Genomic DNA, 8,546 nt, shown 5'->3' on the forward strand with positions numbered 1-8,546 from the left:
AGTAGGTAGTACAGGTTACACTTCCTTAAATGTAGCTATCTTTTCTTGACTAAATAGTTCTTTAGAAATTGTCTTATCATTATAATTTAACAAATTTTTAATGTTTCTGTCAATCTCTAATCATAATCATTTGCCAATACAGAAACTATTGTTTAGTATAAGAAATCACCTTTATTTAAAAAATTCAAATAACATATTTTATACCTAAAATTAAGAGTCATATATGAGATATATTTATTTTTTCTATATTTGTTAATAATATTATTCATATTTACACTTACTACTTACTTGGAATATGGAAAACAAGATAATCCGAAAACAATTTTTTTATATGACCTTTATCACCAATGTATTCTGAAAAAAAAACAAACTGATTAAATCAATCAGAAATTAGCCAACTTTAAGAAACTGTATTTCAAAAAATAAAGAAATCCTAATAATTACTGCAACTAAATAAATTTCAAAACTAGTTTTATAAGTGGTACTCTAATAAGGTGGCAATGAAAAAACCGCCGACTATTGCTGTTAGTTACAACCTCATACCATGAAGAGGTCCATTTATACAAATGTAAACTTGAATCTCAACTGAAAAGGATCCATTGGCTTTGCTTATCTTTTGAGCAAGAGTATCGCGAGGAAGACCTCAACTGTGCAATTAAAGCAGTAATAATTACAGTCTAGGTTAAAACACACAAGAATAGAACTTGTGAACTGTTACACAAGTTTTTAGGATGAACTCAACCATTCTAGTTCAACTAAATATTAGCACATTGTAATTTTGAGGATACTCACCTTAAAACAGCTTAAACATATTTTTTGAAACCAAGCATCCTACTCATGAAGAAGCAGCATATTTCTCCCTTAAACATAAAATGTTTTATTTTTACCAATAAAAATTTTCAGCACATCATACTTTTACCAAGTAATATCCCTCAACATAACTGATATGAATACCAACCCATATCATAGGAAATAAATACGGGTATACATTTGGAGGAACTATTAAGTGCTAAGAAATCATAGAACACAACTTGAAAGGAATATTGAGAAAATTTTTAAATCTATATAGGAATGTTGGAATTCTATCACTTGAGACTTGAAAAAATTAAATAAAGTATAGGAAAATTACCTTATAGTACTTATTCCAAATTTATTTTTGTTCTTATTCACAAGAAAGTCAAAGTACAGTTTAGACTACTATTTTCTATGAATATAAAGTGTGTCATACTAGTAGTTGAATTTTGTTTTTAATGGAATATAGTAGGAATAAAGTTTATTTACTTGATTCTGTTAATAAATTTAATTTAATAACATAAATATCTTTAAAGTTAATAAAGAACAAATATAAAATAATATTTAGCATAAATATGAAATAAATATGTGATTTAGAAATGAATAATGGATAATAGAAACTCATAGTATTAAGAAAAAAAAAACTTAAAAAAGAGTAATAATAATAGTATTTCAAGCTACATGAAGATTTTTTTTTAAGGAATATAAGATGTATCTCCTAGATTCTGAAGGGCCTTGGTGGAATTGAAAATTCGACGTTTTGAAAACAATTGAAGGTATTAAATTAAAAGAAACAAACAGTAAGAATAGAAAACTAAACTTACGAATATCACTGACCAAATAATTGTAAAAGATGAACAAATAAGAAAAAAAATAGTCTTACTATTGAATATCCAACATGGCGATGCATCTTTTCCTGAAATTCACTCATTAACTGCTCAAGTCTTTATAGAATATTCACAAAACTTATAAAAGTCCGGATGTCCACGGCGAAAAAATAACGAAATTGTTCTCTGAAAATATTCGCATAAGAGAAGAGAACACTTTTAGGAGTATTGAATATTAAAATAAAAATGAACTAAACGACACAAACATGTACGGCGTCATACTGGTATTTTTTCAGAATGGGATTCTTGGCGGAAAGCGGCAAATTAAGTTAGAGAGAATACTGGTCTCTGATTGGCTGGAGCCTTCTCCTACACCATTGAGTCCAATTCTGTCTTAATAGATAGAAAAAAGAAAAGAAAATAAAATACGCAATTACTTTAGTTTATTAACGAAATATTTCAAACTCAATTATACTATCCAAATAAAATTGTTACTTTAATTATTTATTGCGGTTCAAACTATATACATTACAGAACATACATTTGTTTTTAATTTCACTTACTTGTACATGGAATACATAATCTCGCTAAATGGTCTGTGAATTTGTCTATGAACAACCTTGCTCTGTAAAAATAAGAGTCGTAAAAAACTTAAATTACATATTTAAGACAAGTATATGCTGGGATGTGACAGCAACCTTCTCGCTAGAATCGACCGATCGAAATTACCACTTCATAGAATCGATTTTTCACATTTTTTTCGATTTTCTTGAAAAGGATCCAAACGATTTTTATTTAACTCGCCAAGTTAATGTAGAATTAAATGGTATCGATTATTAGCTATATAATCAATTAATTAATTTTATGAATAACAAAAGGAGAAAAAAAGGAAAAACAGAGGCATTCATTATCTTCGTTAAACTGTCGTATTCTTTAAGGTACAACATTAATATACGTTACTCCCGCCTACAGACACTTTAAAATATGAGTTTTATAGCAATAGAAAAATAAAAATAATATATTTATTATTTTTGCCTTCTTGGTCTTCGGATTTTATTTTCTAAAATCACAAAAATAGCTTGAGCCCACCAATCAATACAATACTTTTGAGTCGTATGTAGAATGGTTATCAATAAATTTACGATTTAACACCTAAAATTCTGTCATTATTTAAATATATGAATATATTCAACCTTTAATAATTTACTTTTAAATAGATGCTTATTAAATAAAGTAAATATCTAAAAGTGGCATTCTTTTGCAACATGGCAATGGTTATCAGGCCATCGTCTAATGTTTGAGAACTCCATACCAAACCATGTTGTAACTGCCATGTAATACCTTTACATGTTAATTGATTTTTTGTTTTTGTTTTAGTAAGACATGTGTTTCCGTGATGGAATTCTACTGATCATCACCCAACGTTTTAATGAAAAATTACTTCTCATTCTATGACCTTTCTTTTTATTTTTTTACATTTAAAACTATAAATGTCCATGATAAAACAATAATTGTCCTTGATGAGGATTAATTAAATGAGGATTAAATCCATTGAAATTTATTGTGGCCTAACAGTTGGGTTGTCTTAAAGTCTCGGTAGGATATTTTTTTTTAAACTTCGTAAAAAATAAAATGTCTGTAAACATAAGAGGAAAAAAGCGTTATAAATGAATGAATTTGAAATGGAACAATGCAAGCCGCCAAGTTCTGTTTCTCTCATTAGTAGAAAGGCCCTTAATTGTTCAATTACTGTAAACATTAAAAAAAGATTTCCCCTCTCAACGAGACTCCGTAATGGCTCCTCAGGGGCTTTAGGGAAAAAAAATCTAATGGCAGAACGATTATTCAAGACCCATGTTCGTATGTAGAAGTTTTATTCTTTTATGTAGATGTTATATTAGCAGGAACAAACCAGGCGATTAGTCAGTGGAGTAAGCTCAATTTTTTTAATTCACTCTTCTAGAAGTGAATGAAAAGCAATTTTTTCATTTATTGTTATTTAATAATTTTGAAGAATGAATACGTATCAAGAGAATTATTACTTATTGCCTTTAATTGAAAAATACTGTAATTGTTAGTGGTGAAAAATTTACATAAAAAAAAAATATTGATAAGTAGGCAAATGTAGATAAGTGTAATATGTATTAATTAACCTTTAGTAATACATATTAAACATATTGAGGGAAAAATAGGAAAATATAGCTTACTATAATTGCTAAAGACAGTATTATATATTTGTAAATAAACAGTAAATGGATATAAACACTTTTTTTTCTTTAACTCGTGTAAGGATCATAATCCCACTTTATATAAGTGGGAAGTCCCGTCGATGTAACTCTCCTACCTCCTGTTTCGCCCACTCCTCTCATAGTACAAGAGCCGGGAAGAAAAAAAGGCAGTTATCTCACCCCAATTTTTGATTACTTTAATGAAAACTATGTATAATCATTAGTCAAAACTGATGAGTCTGCCAAGTATAGGTAGGGGGGATAAAAAATGGCGGATGTTCCAAAACCTTTAAAAAATATTAATTTTTCATTCGGAGCTCTATATCTTTACAACTACCAACAACTATAGAAAAACTAAAAGAACATTATTTAAAGAAGAGTAAATTTTCTGAAATATTAGTCCTAATAGAGCTATTTACGTCCAATAGTTCTCGAGATATAGCCTTTTTGAAAGCAACATTTCATAAAAATGTACGAAAATATCAGTACTTAGTGAATCTATTTTGAGAATATATCCCAATACCCATTCGACGTACAAATGTCTATTAGCACTAAAATCAAAGTTTAATAATTGTACTATAAAATAGTCCATGATCTTTACTTTGGTAGAAATAGTAGTTTTCATGATATTTGCTAAATTAAATTGATTTATAGTTGTTCGGACAATAGGTTTGATTTATGAAAAACTTTATTTCAGAAACCATTGGACGTACAGATGTCTGGCAGCCTCAAATTAAAGCTAGTTAAAGTTGGTATAAAATAGTTTATAACGTTTATCCTTGTAGGAGTAGCAGTTTTTATGATAATTGGCAAAATAAACTCACAATATGTTAATTTCTAGTTGTACGTATAACATGATGGATTTTTTTAAAAATATATCTCTAGACCCATAAGACGCACATATGTCTGCCAACACTCAAAATAAAGGAAATTTAACTTAACTATAAATCAATTTATTTTAGCAAATATCGTGAAAACTACAACTCGTACGAAAATACACGTAATAAACTACTTTATAGCTCATTAAACTAGCTTTAATTTGAGTGCTAATAAACATCTGTTCGTCAACTGGTTTTTGAGATATAGGTTATTCAAAATAAATTCACTAACTACTGATCTTTCAGTACGTTCCATACATTTTTGTGAGATGTTGCTTTTTAAAAAGCTATATCTCGAGAACTATTGAACTTCAATAGCTCTATTAGGGCTTAAATTTTAGCAAATTTACTTAGATTTTTTATTGTTGTTGGTAGTTGCAAAGACATAGAGGTCCGAATAAAAACTTATTTTTAACATTTTTTATTCCCCCTGCCTATACTTGGCAGACTCATCAATTTTGACTACTAATTATACCTAGTTTTCAATTAACTAATCAAAAATTGGGGTGAGATAACTGCCTTTTTTCTCCTCTTGGGCTCTTGGACTATTAGAGAAGAGACTTCACAGTACCCACAACATTTAATCATTCTTTTATTTATAGATTGAACTTATTGTTAGAAATAGGGAGGGGGTAGGGGCTATACTATATATCTATATCTAACCCACTGAAATCGTCGCTGGTTCTGCTGCCAATTATGTATTTCGTCTTGTCAGTTGGTTTTTATTTCGAGACCAAGATCTTTTTTTAGTACTTAATTGTATTTAGTTTTAAAATTTCTCCGTTTTTAGTCAATAGTTATTAAAATATCAAATAATCATTAAATTGTTAAATTATACTACTAATTTTTATACCTAAAAACTGAAACTTATTTTTTGGAAATTAGTTTATCTCAATTGAAGTGTTCAAAATCAGTCTATAATAAATCTGTAGTTGGTCGTAGAAATTAAAAACGGGAACGAGTCGAACGAAGGATATAAAGTACAATAGCCGGGAAGAAAAAAAGGCAGTTATTATTAGAGTAAATTTGCTTAAATATTATTCCAAATAGAGCTATTTACGTTCAATAGTTCTCGAGATGTATACTTTTTATAAAAGCAATATTTCATAAAAATATACTGAAAAATTAGTTGTTAGTGAATTTATACTGAAATATCTATATCTCAAAAACCATTCGACGTACAAAAGTCTATTACTATCACTCAAATTAAAGCTGGTTCAATCTACTATTAAGTAGTTCCTGGCATTTATCTTCGTAGGAGAAGGAGTTTTCATGATATTTGCTAAAATAATTTGATTCATAGGTGTTCGGAAAATAAGTTTGATTTATGAAAATATATTTTTTCATAAATCAAACTTATTAATCAAACTCAGGAACCATTCGACGTACAGATGTCTGCCAGCACTCAAATTAAAGCTGGTTAAATTTACTATGAAATAGTATATTACACGTATCTTTGTATGGGTAGTAGATTTTATGATATTTGAAAAAAATAAATTAACAAAATGTTAATTTCTACTTGTCTGGATAAAATATTTGATTTTTGAAAAATATATCTCAGGAATCGTAAGACTTACATGTGTCTGCCAGCACTCAAAATAAAGGTAATTTAACTTAATATAAATTGGTTTATTATACGTTTCTTTGTGGGAGTAGTATTTTTTATAATATTCGCATGTGAATATAAATTTTGTACATGGAAATTTATATTCGCATGTTAATATAAATTTTGCACATGAAAATTTGTCCAAACAACTAAATATAAATCAATTCATTTTAGCAAATATCGTGAAAACTACTAATTCTATGAAGATAAACGTCATAAATTACTTTAATGGACTATTAAACTACCTTTAATTTGGGCGCTAATAGACAGCTGTACGTCGAATGGTTTTTGGGATATAGATTTCGCAAAATAAATTCACTTTAGGGCTTATATTTTAGAAAATTTACTCTACTTTAAATTATGTTCACCTAGGCTTTCTAGTGTTGTAGGTAGCCTTAAACATATAAAACTCCGAATGAAGAATTAATTTTTTTTTTAACGTTTTGAAACAGCCATAATTGTTTATTCCCCCTACCTATACTAGGCAGACCCGTCAATTTCTACTCGTAATTATACATAGTTTTCATCAAAAAAGTTAAAAATTGGGGTAAAATAACTGCCGCTTTTCTCCTCTTGGGCTCTTGTACTATTGTGGATATCTAGATTTATTGTGTCACAGAGTTGCAATAGTCTTTTGTCATAAAAAAAAACAAAAAACTATTATAATTTATTTATTATTAAATAAACAAACAATCATTAATTGAATTAAATAGAAAAAAAAGAGTTAGTGCCATATATTCAGTTGAATGGGTGTAATTTGTTTTATCTTTAAAATTCAAACAATATTAAGACTAATTCAATTAAAGTTGATAAATGATAAAATGCTCGAATCTCCAGCTCAGTCGAATAAATAGGCCTAATTTTTGTCGTCCATTCTTCAGAAAATACTTACTGTCTCTGGGGCTTGGGAATTCCGAATAATAAACACTTCTCGACTGACTTTTCCGTTAATTATCCGCTGCCTTGTTAAGAAAATTGATCATTTGAAAATAGTCAAAAGCAACTCTTCCATTAGGAGAAATAACGAAGATGAAAATGTAAGATGATTTTCTCTCCCCTTTATTCCCCTCCTCGACAAATAAAAATTAAAAAGAAATTTTCGCTTAATTTTATATCAGAAATCTAAGAATTTCTTACTTAAGACCCTCTTTTTTTTTCTTTTTTTTTTTTTGTTATCGTATTTTTTAATATTTTTCGGTGACTCATTAGTTCTATTTTTATTACAAGGTGAAATTAGAAATATTTTTTAAATAAATCAAATGGTATTCTTGTTAAGTCACAAGTATAAAAAATATGGGTAAAATTTTTGTTACTATTCACAATTAAGTTTAATATGAATTTTAATAATGGAATAAATAAAAAATTTAGACCAAAATGCAATTTTAAATAAATTAATAACAGGCCTGATCTGAGTGTATAGAAGGTTAAAAATAGTTTGTTAATACGATAGTCGATAGTGTAAGTTGATCTAAAATAAAAGTTGTAAAGATTAATAAAATTGTGACAAAATAGGTAACTAGACATGAGCTTAGGTAAGGTTATTTATAATTAATATGATTCCCTATTATTTACTTTTACATAGAGTAATTTGACTTGTAATTAATGACCTGGTCAGAATAGCCAGCAAAACTTATTAAATTTGGATGGGAGGTGTAAATTTATATTTAAGATATGTTAAATTATTAATAATAATGTTGTTGTTAAAATTGTTACAAACGTATGAATAATAAGCTATTAATTGTTAGATTAATTGTCCTATTAAGCTATTAATTGTCCTTGAGGTTAGTCGAATTGGCCGAAACGTTGGACTGTTGATGTAATAAGGAGTGTTGAGACTTAACAAGGATACCATTTGATTTATTTAAAAAATAAATACTAGTCTCAAGAGATCGGCAAGATTATATATAAGAAATATTGTATCAGGAGAAGTTTGATACGTAATAAGTGTTTTTAAAATTAAAAAAATAAGCATTAAAATTATATTTTTTAAAAAAATCCTAGCACACACCCCTTTGGCCTCCTACTTGGAACCTGGCAAACTATATATTTAATAATTGTTTTTATTATGTGAAGTAAAATCAATATTAAAATCATTTCTAGCCTTCTTATCTTACTTGCAACCGGGGGGCTCGAAAGGTTTAGATTAACTGGACTTTCTTTACTAGGAAAAGTAGGGAAGCTTTGAATTCATGATATAAATTTAAAAAAAAAAATT

General features: G+C 27.9%; 1 long non-coding RNA gene across 1 annotated transcript; it reads right to left on the minus strand.

Annotated features, from left to right (window-relative positions):
* Positions 1–283: 283 nt before the first annotated feature.
* Positions 284–1,904, minus strand: LOC106678396 (uncharacterized). The gene is made up of 3 exons (XR_001342753.2): positions 1,676–1,904; positions 793–860; positions 284–354 (listed from the first exon to the last, which is right to left on the minus strand). It is a non-coding gene; the product is annotated as an uncharacterized lncRNA (long non-coding RNA).
* Positions 1,905–8,546: the final 6,642 nt, after the last annotated feature.

This window comes from Halyomorpha halys, unplaced genomic scaffold (genome assembly GCF_000696795.3).
Source record: "Halyomorpha halys isolate HHAL.00 unplaced genomic scaffold, Hhal_1.1 Scaffold139.1, whole genome shotgun sequence".
Lineage (NCBI taxonomy): Eukaryota > Metazoa > Arthropoda > Insecta > Hemiptera > Pentatomidae > Halyomorpha > Halyomorpha halys.